General features: G+C 33.3%; 1 long non-coding RNA gene across 1 annotated transcript; it reads right to left on the reverse strand.

The window, feature by feature from the left end:
* Positions 1–646: 646 nt before the first annotated feature.
* LOC148280509 (uncharacterized) lies at positions 647–2,446 on the reverse strand. The gene is made up of 3 exons (XR_015822590.1): positions 2,080–2,446; positions 931–1,668; positions 647–785 (listed from the first exon to the last, which is right to left on the reverse strand). It is a non-coding gene; the product is annotated as an uncharacterized LOC148280509 (long non-coding RNA).
* Between the last annotated feature and the right edge of the window lie 10,715 nt (positions 2,447–13,161).

Below are 13,161 nucleotides of genomic sequence, written 5' to 3' on the forward strand. Positions count from 1 at the left end.
AAGAGTTGAGGAAATTTGGATGTTTAAACACAATAAGTAAAGTGGCCGCTTAAACCAGCCAATGACAGGTCAAAAGCCCTGTAAATGCCTATACTTCCATATTCTCTTCTCAAAAATGTTTTCCCTCTCTGTTGCAACAAATTTAGAATAAATTGATTAAATATATTATGCTCTATTATTCCTTTATGGCAACCAACAATGAACTCAAATTCTGGGAAACATAATATTGCATACCCTTTGTCCGTGTCCAAGCTGACAAAGGAAACAGACCTGTTTGAAAAATGAAAGCAGAGCCCTGGACGAGCGTTTTCGGCTTTACGGCAACTCTTATGTAAATTCTGGAAAAGGAAATTGGGTAGAGATATGTCTGCCTCGTAGGGTAGTAGTCGGAGCGTTTGCCGACCGTGCTTGAGGTCCCAAGTTCGATTCCTGGCAGGATCAACAGAAAATATTTATTCTTAACGTTCACTGCAATGTTTGAGTCCCTGGAATAGCACCTGAAGTGTAAGATTGATCACCTTACCTTCATGTAACCGATGATGAAATATGCTGCATTTGATGCGCCAATGCAGTGCCCTATGCACCACATGGTGCGGATAGGGAAATGATGAGATACCTTACACAACCTTAATGAAAATAATTAGTGACTTTATTTTTTGGTTTGACACCTTTTAATAATTGAGAATGTCAGAAGAATAAGTATATTTCAACGATATGGGATCAAACAAACAGATCTTGCACTGGTTCATTTTGTACTTACACATTCAGAGATTGTGACAGCAAATCTGAAATAAGGATTTAAAATTTATATGCATTTTGATTTGATATTTAAACCTTAGAGCTTCAATTATAATTTGAGCAAAAAATGTTCTTGCATGTATGATTCATTATGTTATCAGTATACAGACATATAATTACAGTATTACTAACCATTAGAGCGACATCTTGTCCCAAGCATTGAAATACAATAGACTTTCGCACATAATTGGTTCCTGAAAATGTGTGCGAATGTTGAATGTTCGAAAGTCGAGGGATGTAAAAAAGATGTATTTTTTAATTAAGTTAATGAGGTGTTTAAGTGCTTTCAGGTGATTCTTTATAAATTTTTCAAGAGTTAGTTAAATACTTCCATACTTTTTGTTTTCTTGATAAAGAGTTCTATATAATAACATGCTGTATTTAATTTTCAAAATAGATAAGGCTTCATTCATATTTTTTACTGTCAAAGACAATTTTATCAGCTTTTTCCTTACATTAACTGTGTATTTCATTTACCAGTTGTTGCAATTAAGCAGTCATTTGACAGAGGTTCTGAGTGATATTCAATTTACTCGTTAACATCTTCATTGTTGAAGTCCTATACTATATCATCTGTGATAGTTTCCAGAGTTTCTTCAAAATTCATCATTTGCGGGCATAATTGTTTACAGGAACCTTTCATTTTTTACTTTTTTATTTCAGCCCACAAGTATCCAATATTGCTTATTGCGTTCCATATATTATAATTCTACTGAAATTGTCTTAATGTAGGCACACCTTCCCTGTCAGTTTCCTTAATGACCTGATTCATTATTTTCCTCATAACATATTATCTTAACATAGTTATCACTAGTTAACTGAGGGAGCACCTGCATGGAAGCGAAGAATGTTTGCATTATTGATAAAAATCTGTAAAAAACATAATTTATTTAAATGCCTGAAATAGTGAATTACGCAAAAGTAGAAAGTACAAAAGCCGACGGCCGACCGTATGTCTTTGGGAATACTAAACAATCAATCAATGCATCGTCTTGTCATTCAATTAGCTTCAATATGGCAATCTTTAGGAACCTTTATAGAATGATTAAGATGCATTAAATGTGTATCCCGAGTTTCGTACGATAATTTATGTATATATAAATTAATAATTAATATAAATTAGAAACGAATTTAGTGTTAAAATATAATCAACACCGACTGACATACTCAAACTGTGCCAGATCTGGATCGAGGAAAAAAGACCTCAAATCGATCTGACTAATATTTTGACAGTATATTACGTGTTTAAATTGATTCAATGTATTAATTACGAGTACTTACCTGTATTAATTCCGTTATTTTTGACAAAGACTAAAAATGTCCCGACAAATTAAAAAAAACTTACGAACCTCCAATTTATGAGCACAAATGGATTTGTCGTAATTTGTATAATGGCGTCTTTTGAGTTTTTACAGATGACGCAATATATTTAATTGCCAATTTAGTAGCTCACAATAAAAAATAAACATACATTTTTAAAAACGAAACATCTCGCGGGTCGCATGTTTGACGTTTGCCAGATTTACAAGGTTAGTTTATTTGTGTGCTGTGCGCATGCGTGGTTTTAACGATACCTATTACGAGATTCGTTCAGGATACCAAAATGATTTTAACGAGGTAGAGAGGCCCACGAGAGTGGTTCAGAATACCACCCCAGCAGTGAAGCTCTTGTACAATACATAAAAAAAGGGGATGTTACCTAATAATTAGATATGAGGGAGAATATTTCCCAGGAATAATTGAAAACAAAGAAAAAAGTTTGTTTGAAACTAGTACAATGACGTTATCTATTGGAAACACCTTCAGATGGTCGGAAAAAACCGATAAGATTTGGTACAAAATAGAAGACATTGTGGAAAGGATAAATGATCCTGTACAACAAAATAAAAGAGGTTTTTTTTAAAGTAATGAAGATGGAAAAATATTTACCTAATATCTATATGACCTAAAGAGATTTTGTTACTCATACGTTCAATGCTGGACGTCCATTACTGGACGTTGTCCATTAATGGGTGTCCATAATTAGATTTTGTCTGTCCATCACTGATGATTAGAAGTAACTATGGTTTTTCTATTTTTTTATTTAAACCTGTAACCTGTTATTAATTTTATTATTAAAAAACGATTTCCAACATACCGTACTATTATTATTTCACATCGTCTGATTTCATTTTGTTAAAAATGGATCGTAGGGTTATGAAGTCTAAAAACATTTTCTAAAACTGTCCATCACTGGTGCCTTTACCTTATATGTGTAACTTGCGTAGTGATCTAACTAGATTACATATCTTTATTTCGAATGAATGTTATATATTTTTACTATATTATTATTATTCTTGGTATTATACTTGACACTCAACTTTCTTTTACAATCCATATTGAACATGTGATCAATAAATCCTTAAAACTCTTTGGATTTATTAACAGAAGCACAACTGACTTCGAAAATATCAATACCCTTAAAACTCTCTTCTGTTCCCTAGTTAGCCCACATCTGTACTGTATAAAATTGTAAACTCTCTTTTTGACGCACCAAAAATACTTGAATTGATTAATTTTAGAGTACCTGCTGTCAACACTAGGAGTACTTTATTGTTTCATTTCTCCAGTACTTCTTCCAACCATCAAAACAATTCATTGATACCGAGACTGCATAGGTTAGGTAACACTTATGGAACGGCTGCAGACATTCTGTCCAATTCTTTACCATCTTATAAGTCCACAATATCAAGTTTATTTGTAGCTGCTCGTCAAACTATTTTTGACAATTCAATTTCATAAATTAAAAAAAAATACTTGTTTATTTTTATTACCTTATACTTGTTTTTTATTTTTTACTCTTATATCAAATTGCATTTTAGTATTGGCAAATACGCATTTCATAGATACATATTTTTATTTCTTATTTTTTCGTGATAATATATGCTTGCTTGTTTATTAATTTAACTTAAAAATGTCTTTCTTGCTTACCGTAACACTTTATTTATTGTTTGATTTACAGAATTTATTTCATAAGCTTATATCTTTGCATTTTTTGTTTGTATGCTTACTGTTTTTTCTTGCATACCTTTGTTATTATTGTTTTTTTTTTTTAATTTGTAAAACTTTTTATCATATCCTTTTTAACTAATTTCACAATTTTTTTCTGTATATTCTGTTTATTATTTAGTATGTTAGCATGTATTTAATTTTTATTTTTTGTAAATGCCTTTTGGGCGTTAATGAACAAAATAAATAAATAAGGAGGAACTTCGGCCCTACGGGTAATCGGATACAATAAATCGGTAGTCAGATGGCACCATCTGTAATTTTTTCAGTTTTTTAGTTTTCAAAAGTTTAAATAAATATTTCAGTAAATAAAAATACAAAAAAAAACGGCATCATTTAGAATGGTTATTTATTTTTGAAAATAACACCAAAATATTTAGTTGGTCGATTAAAGTCTTGAAATCGAGTTATGGTTTAGCTTTTCTTAACATTTTTTTGAATAACGGATGGTCCATTCAGCCATCGGACTACCGATATCGATGTTTTCTTGCGCGCGGTAAAAATTGGAGCATTAAATTGTACAACAAAGTTTTCTGAAAAAGTACGATGTTTTTTAATATTAAAAAAAACGAACTACTTTGAAGACGTAATAAGAAGACGTTCATAAGAATCAACCGATGATAAAAGAGCTATGGAAGATTTGCTTGCCGGCAATGGACCAATAGGCAGAACTAATCGAGAATAAGCGGAAGAGAACCTCTGACGTCACACGCGTTATTTCAGAAATACAAAACTTTAAAAAATCACAGCGCTGATAATACGGTATACAGGGTGTTCTTTAAACCCTGTCACATCCGAAACCACGATGATCAGTATGAGCAAGAAGGTATATTACCACATTAAAATCAATTTTTAGAACGAATAAAATTTTCGAAAATAAAATATTTAATAAAACAAATGGTTGCTTACTTCTGCAGGGAAAAAACGAGGAGAGGGGAGGGGAGAGTCTGATACACCGTCAACCACGCGGCAGCGCTCCCCTTGCTTCACTCGTGCAGAAGTACGCAACCATTTGTTTTTTTTAATATTTTCTTTTTAAAAAAATGTGCGTTCTAAATATTTTTTTTAATATGCTAACATGAATGATAATCGTGGTTTCGGATGTGACAGGGTTTAAAGAACACCCTGTTTGACTTAGGTGTTTAGTATATGTTAAATAAAAATCACTGAACTTCCCCATGGTGGCCTCCGTGGTGTAGTGGTCAAGACGCTTGAATCACGCACGGAAGGTTCCGGGTTCGATTCCCGGTGAGAACACAAAAATTAAAATGTGATTTTTCTCAAGCCTGGGCTCTGTGATGTAATTCACCAGTGTAATTAGGCCTCCTGGCCTGTTGTGGTGCCAAAAAAAAATGTAAAAAATACATGCGTTGATTTGTTAACCATTTAACCATTTCAATATGATGAAAAGATACAGTGATCGGGCGATCATTTCCTAACCTCGGGTTACCAGACGTCATACCTTCACCTTGACGGTATAGTTGAAGATAAATTCCCTCTAGATAAATCAAGTTTTGATGTAAGTACATCATTTTATACCGACGGGTCTAGAACCCCTCGATACGTAGGTATCGAGGGGTAGGTACATCGATACGAATCAAGGGGAAGCATACGTCACGGCACACATATCTACGCCCTAAAATGACATAGCTTCAGTATGACGTCATAGTTGAAGATAAAAGTCTCCCGACCGACTACGAAGGTGTAGTATCGATACCCCCACCATCAAGTTTTGATGTAAGTACATCATTTTATACCGAGGAGTCTAGGACCCCTCGATACGTTTATCTACGCATTAAAAGTGTCAAAATTTTTGTTCCACCGAGCAATTTTTCCTTTGATTATGATTTATTACAATTTTTAATCGTTTTGAGGTTGGCACTTTTTTTCTTAAAAGCCTATTAAAAATATGAAAGAGAAATAAGTAAGTTTTGAAGTCGAATTACATTCCGACACAACTGTCACTTTAATAAAACGAACACCTAGATATGAAAATAATGTCGCTAGGTTCTGTCCTACTAACAAATAAAAGTATCTAGGCGTCAGACACAGATAATATGCGTCAGAAAGTTACCACTCTAAAAAAATTATTTAGTTATTATATTTTTTCCATCTGTTTTACTATCTTTCCGAGTGTTTGTATCGAGACGTTATAGGAGCCGGCTTTCTAGTCGATCGGTAGATACATACAGACGATCGCTAAGCGTACCGTCTAGGTGATTTCCAAAAGTCATGCAAAATTCATGTTCAAGCGAGCATTTTTTGCTTAAATTGGGATTTATTGGAGTTTATAATCGCTTTGAAGTGAGCACTTTTTATTACAGAAGCCTATTAAAAATATAAATGAGAACTATTTTAAATGTCAATGACGTAAGGAACGCGGTCTAATTGTTTGCAGTCATTCCATTGGCTTGTTTCGATCATATGACGTCGATATGACAAGTAGGTAGAACATACCGAGGTAAGATACAGATAGTACAGAAGTTAAGTATACCGTCTCCATATATACAGAAGATAGCGTTCATAATCGAGGCACAGTTACCACACAGCGACTCGAGGGAGTTTTTTCACGCAGTATGTCAACGGTAAAATGTAGATTTCAAAATAGAACTCACCTTGTTTTGAGCATCATCACAAAACAACAAAACTGCAGAACTGTAAAATACAAAACTATAAAATAAAATATGCAAGCCATCCAATAAACAACGATGTGATCTCCATAAACAACATACACCATAAAATCACAAACGGTTGTGAGAAAAAGGAGACTAGAAGTAATCGTGACAGTGAGAATATTATCTCTGTAGCTTTTCTCATAGTTTACAGCTACTCCGTGGCTATTTAAATCGTCGTCAAAAGAGCTCAATTCGTCCATTAATTGACATGTTTTCTGTCGGTTCAAAATTGACTGTATAACACTCAACAAACATAGGCTCACTCCGCTAAGCCTTCTACTTAAATCTGAATACTTAGCAATAACATTGTCATTTTCAGCTGCAATGATTACTTTTGCTCGCTCAATCAGAGGAATAAAAAAAACACTTAAAATTATAACTATGAAAATACTATAAAGCATCGAAGACTTCGTCGGTTTCCAAACGCTTGCATTTTTCTTGACAGATACTGAGTATGGCGCTAGGCCTAATATTCTGGTTATATTGTACACTGGAGAAAATGACCAAATCGGTGACATTTCTTCATTTTTCTTCTCCATCGTAGAAATAATTTCTGGAACGTATTAGTTGTATTAACTCATAGAATGTATTGTTTCTATAACTGGAATTTATTACACAGTATTTACTCATATTCTGTTTATATAATTAATGTAATGAATGAGTCACAGAAATTGAATAATCAGCGTTAGCGTTATGAATCCATAATGAAATACAATTAGCAATAGCATGATTTCTTTTTCAATTTAATTCAATGATTTTTTTAAAACAATACATACATTACAAACTAAAATTTAATACGTGCATATTATAAAAAGACAAAAAATACATAAAGAGACACTTGTTAAAATAGTAGGAGAATCCTGCTCCAGTAAACCCCTTCGGATACCTGGAACATATCAACATCCAGAGCGATGTTTTTCAGCATAGCGGTAGCCTTTCCAACGGCAGGGTGGTCCTGCATATCGGAATATGAAACAATCTATGCTGACGCTGTCTTAGAACAAACATATCTCAGAATTATCGATCATACCGCGCAATAATCGATAAAAATGTGTAGTCAAATACACATTCCTTCTAGTCTCTAAACTGTTGTAGCCGAGCATACCCTGGAGAGACTTATAAACACCCACCCTCATAAATAAAGGTTTCAGCTCTTTAACTTCACAAACATCAACAGATGAAATAATTTAAGGAATATAGCTATTCAAATATGGGCAGAGTTGTAAATGTAACACAGTGCGTAAAGTGGCCACTTAAACCAGTCAATGACAGGTCATAAGCCCTGTAGATGCCTAGCCTTCTATATTAACTCCTCTTAAATGTTCTTCATCTCTGTTGTAATATGTTAATATTTACAGCTCCCCAGGGAGTTGAATCCAGTCCTTGTCTACAAAAATTTGGACAAACTCAAAATAATGTTGATCATCATCATCATCATCATCAGCCGTCTCTTGTTCAGTGTTGAACATAGGCCTCCCCCTTTAGTCTCCATATTTCCCTATCCTGAGCCAACCGCATCCAACCACTTCCTGCAACTCGTCTTATCTCATCAGACCACCTTGTCTGAGGCCTGCCGACACTTCTTCTACCCGTTCTGGGTCGCCATTCCAGGACTTTTTTAGTCCATCTAGAGTCTGTGATTCTGGCTAAATGACCAGCTTAGCTCCATTTCTGGTTGGCAGCCCTATGGACCACATCGTTGATCTTTGTTCTCGCTCTAATCCATGTATTGGTTTTTCTGTCTGTCAACGAAATACCCAGCATTCTCCTTTCCATGGCTCTCTGTGTCTCTGATAATTTGTGTAAAAATTTTTTCGACACAAAAGTTTCACAGCCATAAGTCAGTACAGGGAGAACACAAGCATCAAAAAGTTTCTTCTTGAAGTAATGTGAATACTTTGGAGATTTTAGGATAAATGAGAGCTTACCAAAGGCGGCCCATGCTAAACCTCGCCTTCTTTCTATGTCTACCTCTTGATTATCTTGATAAATGGTATGAATTTACTTCATTACTAAATAATTCTTTAATGATTTTTTCAAACGTTTTCCTTATAAAAGTACCTGTTTATTTGAATATTTCAGTCAGTAAAATATTTTTTGTGGTATAACTTAATATTACACAAAATCGTCTTATATCTGTGTTATGATAACATATATTGTTCGCAGTCTGGTAACATTACGCGGCCATTTCACACATGCGCGCAGACGGGATGTCAGACGTCTGGACTCAGTGCGATGTATGCAAACATGATTCCACGCGCCTTCTGGCATATTATAATTCTATGATATAACCTTCACTCGCGTCATTACTAATTTCTGTTGCTTATATCGAATTGTATGTAAATGACCAAATAAGTTATAACTGCAGCAAAACATGCACACAAACTCCTCATGTCCATTGTGAAGAAGCCGGCCGGCCTGAACTCCAACTTGTGGTGGTGCATTTGTTGGGAGAACATCTCTACCTAGAGACAGGAAAAATAAATCATTAAATTTTTTACCATTATAACAACAATCGATACTTTTTTATTGTTATCCAGGGGTGGGCGCTCGAAGTGTTACCAAATTCACGCTGCTTTAGAAACCAAACGGCTAATGACAGTGCGACACGTGTCAATTTGTTTTATTGTTCATAATTCTACCGAAGCATATCGTTTTACGTTAAATAAACTCACGAAAATTTCAATTTCAATAGTCTTTAAAATAAAAGTTGATTTAGAATAACAGTTGTCAGCAAAAGTGACGACCTTTGTAGTAACGTCTAAGGAGTGATTTAAATTGACACGAAAAATCATTAGTATCTGGCGTGTTAATTTTTTTTTTTAATACAATGCTTGACACATAAATCAACATAATTATATAAAATCAGCTTTAAAACTAAAAAAAAAAAAACTCAATTATTAACGACGTTCTTACAAGGTTACGTCATTTCGCAAAAATGTTAGAGATGAATAAATTGATCAATGTAAATGGATCGAATAAAAAAATAACTCATTTGTTGTTGTTCATGAAAAAAAGTATAAATGTCTTATTTTTTGGTGAATAATTGTCTTAAACACACTATAATAAAAAAATAGAAGGCATTGAAATATTTCAAATTAATTTGATAAAATATTCTTGAGAGATTTTGATAAAAAAATGTAATTTTAAATATTATTAGTTATGAACCATAGTCCTTAGAATATAGCTTGATTAGAATGACAGTTGTCTACGTATCTGGCATGTTAATTTATTTTCTTAATACAATGCTTGATATATAAATCAACTTAAATATATAAAATCAGCTTTTCAACTAAAAAAAACCAAAATAAACCTAATTATTACAAGGTTACATCATTTTGCAAAAACGTTAGAGATAGGACAAATTGATCGAATAAAAAAATAATTCATCTGTTGTTGTTCATGAAAAAAAGTAAATAATGTCTTATTTTTTAGTAAATAATTGTCTTAAACACACTATAATAGGCTTGTTTTTGCGTTTTTATATGAATTTTCGGAAACAGAGTTACTTGCATGAAAAAAACTGATAAAATTTATTTGATCGGTACGTGATCAGGGATCAGTAATTTCCCATCACTAGTGACATTAGTTTGGTAGCTGTCATTTTAATAAAGCTATAATTTAAGGACTTTATTTTATTAAAATATTAAAGGACAGTTGAGTGCTCAAAGCCAACATTTTATATCTAAATGTAAAAATAATGCATAAGACCCAGACTCATAAAGCAACAAAAAAATCTACTCGGAAAGTCAAAAAGTGTACTCACGTTCATGGTTGCTTCACGGTCATTTTGAGAAATATTTATCTTGTGAATTAGGTGGCTTGTTCTCTGGGCCTAAATAAATATAATGGGCAATTATCATGGATTTTTTTATTAGCTAATAAATTAGTCTTAAAAATCAAAAGCCGATCGGTACTCTCCTTATTAAAATCTGTTAAGAAATAAGGAAGATATAAAGGATTAAATTCTAGTAATTTGAATGGTGCCAAAAACAAACAATTCGTAACGTCATCAAGTATGACGTCTTCGGATGTTTTGTGACGTCGTCGGAATTTTTTTCATCAATGTCTATGGATTTTATGGAGTATTGTAGCTAGCTTCCCTTTTCTATGTGTCGTTTGATTACATTTACGGCGTCCTGTCGCTTATCAAACGCTACGAGTTGTGATTTATAATTTTCATGATATATTTAATTAATTTAGACGAGTTTAAAAACCATAAAATAATAAAAGATATTCGAGATGTAAGATGTAATCCGTTTTTACTTTCATCTGCCAGTGCCGGGAACTGGAGTTTGGAGTGGGTAAGGGAGGGGGCTTAAGATAATATGTATAGACAACTCTCCATATATTTCTATCTGTAGCCTCTGGCATTACCAACATTAAAATGAATTCATTACTCGTAAACTTCTGTGACAAAATTTATTACCAACTTACGAAACGATCGTTTTTGAAAGACCTTATTTTCCAAATGAAAATATGAATGAAAATATTCATTATAAGGGCTTATATAAAGACTAGGAGAATTTTGAAAAAATCTTTTATTTCTAGAGTGGGTTAAATCCAATATTCCTCCCGAGTGATAATACCCTATCGTAAGCATTAACATACATGTTTTGAGTATGTACAAATGTTAGACAAAAATCAATTCATTGGTGCTTTGACCCTATCTACTTTATAGTTTAATATTTTATACAGAAATTTTATATCGAAAACAACGCAGAGTTCTATTAGAAAATCAAAATTTAAAAGAGTTAGAAGTTACTCGTAATTTAAACTTGAACGTGAGATAGAAATTTGGAACTTATACAAAGGGTACTTTAAGAACTTTTTTGAACAGATTCTATCGAGTTTTTATGATTTTGATATTGCGGACTCCATACGCATGCCGTGCGATTTCATACCATACGCTAATTTACAGATACTACACAATGAATTTTTGTGTAAAGTGAATTTTTCCACACTTCCTCTTTTCAAAATAGATGGTACAGAAATTCCATTCATGACTTCAGTCAAAAACTTAGGTAATTCATAAGCATTTGGGGTGGCACGATCAGGTTAACGAAGTTAGTCGTAAAGTTTATAGCAGTTTGCACTCACTTAAAAGATTACAGAATTTCTTGCCAATTAATGTTAAGCAAACGTTAGTCCAGAGATTACTTCTTCCACTCCTCGACTATGCGGATGTGTGTTATCTAGATGCTAACTCTGAATTACTTGAAAAGTTAGAACGATTGCAGAATATTTGTATTCGTTATATCTTTGATCTTCGCAAATTTGACCACATAACCGAGTATCGCACGCAACTACACTGGCTCAGTATCAGGCATAGAAGAAACATTCACATTCTATCACTTCTTCACAATATTTTGAAAAATCCCACTTCGCCTGTTTATCTGAGAGAGCTCATCCAACCTCTTTCACAACACGGACTATCTCTTCGTTCTAGTAACGAGGGAACCCCTTTAATACCCTGTCATCGCTTTAATTTTTTTGCCTCCTCTTTCACAGTAGTAGCCGCTCGATTGTGGAATAATCTACCCACTAATGTTAGAGACGCCCCTTCTTTATTTACATTTAAGTCAAGATTGAAATGTCATTATCTTAATATTTAAATTGTTCCTTTATCCTTCTTCTTTCCTTCCCATCCTCTCCTCTCTTCATAGTATTGTGTTATTTTTTTTTATATATTTTTTTATTTTGTTTATCTTTGTTTTTAATTTTTATATAAAATTGTAATATTCAATTTGGTTGAACGGTTTGGGTAGGTAGGAAGAAATTTCCTTAAGGCAATATGCCCGCCCTTATATGTATATATATTGTAAATGTTATTTTCATTGTGTGTTTTGTAATATAAATAATATAGATGTACATAAATACCTTGTTTTTTAAACTGTCTAAATATTTGTTAATTATCTTCGTTTTTTTTAAGTTAGTCTTCTTTGTTTATTCTCAAATGTAATTAAACAAAATATATATTGTTAAGTTTCCCCGGCACGGGAAACCCCAGTGAGGTCACATTATTTTTATTATTAATTATTGTTTGCAAGCAAAACATATGAATAAATAATTAAAATAAAATGTATCTAAAGTGTCAAATAAAAATAAAATGCGTTTGCAAGTTTTGCGAACGCGCCACCATGTAACCGACAAATAAAAGTTATTATGAGAAGCTCACCTCATGGGCAGTTTTGGAGCAAATATTAGAAATGGTCCAGATTATCGAGGAGAACCACGTGCCCCATACGCTCGCTTTGTAAATGCTTCTGATCATTTTGGTGGACTCCATTTCATAACTGAATATCATATAGACGACAAACAAATTATTGACGGTGACCGCCATCGCTAGGCCAGATATCATCAACATCTGCACGTCGTACGAGGAGTTCAGCTCTTCGGCCCAAACGCAAAGCCTGTCATGCAGCGCGCGCATGTCGGCAACTGGATTGCATTTGTATTTAACAACGACTGCAATAGTTGGAATACTATTTTTTATTATATTTTCTTTCGTTTTAGAATCACTTGTCACCCAGCTGTTGGACGAAAGTCCCAGCTTCATATTATTAGAATTTGATAGGCTTTCAACGCATTTGTTGAGTGCAACAAACCTGAAAAATAAACTTTACATAAATTCGCAAAA

Source organism: Micrasema longulum, unplaced genomic scaffold (assembly GCF_059751315.1).
Source record: "Micrasema longulum isolate JH-2025_06_02 unplaced genomic scaffold, ASM5975131v1 h1tg000574l, whole genome shotgun sequence".
NCBI classification, from domain to species: domain Eukaryota; kingdom Metazoa; phylum Arthropoda; class Insecta; order Trichoptera; family Brachycentridae; genus Micrasema; species Micrasema longulum.